Source organism: Propithecus coquereli, unplaced genomic scaffold (genome assembly GCF_000956105.1).
Source record: "Propithecus coquereli isolate 6110/MARCELLA unplaced genomic scaffold, Pcoq_1.0 Scaffold368, whole genome shotgun sequence".
Lineage (NCBI taxonomy): Eukaryota > Metazoa > Chordata > Mammalia > Primates > Indriidae > Propithecus > Propithecus coquereli.
Window position 1 is genome coordinate 1,624,497 of NW_012149374.1, and position 2,205 is coordinate 1,626,701.

The window sequence follows — 2,205 nt, forward strand, 5'->3', positions numbered from 1 at the left end:
ATACACCATATTTTCCTTATCTGTTCATCCATTGATGGACACTTAGGTTGATTATGTATCTTTACTATTGTGAATAGTGCTGGTATAAACCTGTGAGTGTATCCCTTTGATACACTGATTTCCTTCCCTTTGGAAGTGGGAGATACCTAGCAGTGGGATTGCTGGATTGAATGGCAGTTCTCTTTTTAGTTTTTTGAGAAATCTCTACACTGTTTTCCATAGGGGCTGTACTGATTTACATTCTCAACAACAACATACAAGCATTCTCTTTTCTCTGCATCCTCACTAGCATCTGTCATTTTTTATCTTTTTAATAATAGCCATCCTAACTGGGGTAAGAAGATATCTCATTTTGGTTTTGATTTGCATTTCCCTGATTAGTGATGTTGAGCATTTTTTCATATGTTTGCTGGCCATGCAATCCCTATCAAAATATCAACAGCATATTTCTCAGATCTAGAAAAAAATAATTCTACACTTTGTTTAGAATCAGACAAGAGTCTGAATAGCCAAAGCAATCCTAAGCAAAAAGAACAAAGCTGGAGGCATCGCATTGCCAGACTTCAAACTATATTACAAGGCCGTACTAACCAAAACATCACAGTATTGGTACAAAAATGAGACAAAGACCAGTGGAACAGAATGAAGAACCCAGATATAAAACCCTCTACCCACAGCCACCTGACCTTTGACAAAGCAGACAATAATATATCCTGGGGAAAAGAAGTCCTATTCTATAAATGGTGCTGGGAAAATTGGATAGCCAAATGAAGAATGAAGCAGGACTCCTATCTCTTGCCACTCACAAAAATTAACTCAAGATGTATAAAAGACGTAAATGTAAGTCATGAAACTATAAGAATTCTAGAACAAAATGTGGGAAAAACTCTTCTAGACATTGGTCTAGGCAAAGAATTTATGACTAACACCCCAATGGCAGTGTGATCACCTACTTGATATTTTGGTTCTGGCGAGTACCAGATGCGTCCAGTCTGCCAACTCGAAGCCCCTCCCCAACGACAGGATTTTTAAAGGTCAGCGTTTCACTCCACTCTTCACTCTGGCTTTTTATACAATAAGAAATTATTGCTCCTCATGGAATAACAGATTCCTACTTTTCCTTCAATGCTTCACCAAATACTTAATCTTTACTTCTGCTGTGCTCAGCAGGCTTTGATCCTTGGAGAAATAGAAAAGCCCATAATGCACATAAATTAGCTCTAGACTTCCCTCCCAGGGAATTTTGGAGCCCAGTTAAGAATGAAATTCCTTAAAATTATAGAACCAAATCAGCTGGTCAGGTTGTTATGTTTGTTTCCATGGGAACTAGCACATCCTTTCTCCGGCCACTTTTCCTCATTCCTGCTCCCCAGACACACATGCTACTAATGAATTTCACTCTGGGTATGTTTCTTGAACAAGATAATATTTCTCCACAAAAAGAACTACTGGAGCTTCCCTACTTTTCTCAAATTCAGTGACACCGCTGAGTTACAGATCATCTGAACCAAGTAAATGGGGAAATTTAGCTACCGTTTCCTGACGCATCTGTTTGTTAATGAGGAGAACGTGGGGTGAGCAGGGGCAGTTGTTATACACTCAGCAGCTGAACAATCACTCACTTGCCCAGGTAGGAGCCCAGGCTGCAGAGTCTTGTACATATTCATATTCAGGGCTGACGGCACTCAGGACAGTCAGCATCCATTCTAGTTAGTAATTAGAGATTTTTTAAGGCCAAAGAAATGGCCATTAATGTTACTAGAACTGCACTTTCTTAAGGCTCAGGCAGAGCTCAATGCATACTCATATCCTCGAGAGAAGGAGGAGGAAAGGAGTGGGCAGGGAGGCTGCAACAGCAGCCGGCATTTGCTGAACATGTTCTGCGAGTCAGGAACCCTTCCAAGAGGATACACAAATTTAAATCTCACACCAGCCTATAAAGTAGGAGCTGTGATAATTCCCTTTTGTACATGAGAACAGTTGGGCATAGAGAGCTCTTTTTCCTAAATCCATCCATCTCTTCTTCCACAGTGATGATTTTAGCCTCTTAGTTTTTATGAGAATATTTGCTGAACCTCAAGTCAGAATTACAGGCTTCCAGACCTAACACACCTGTGGGATTGTTTAGTTTTTATTTGATATAATTTTATAGAGAAGTTGAAATGATAGAACTTAAAGCTATTATCAATACTGAATTTAGGTTTG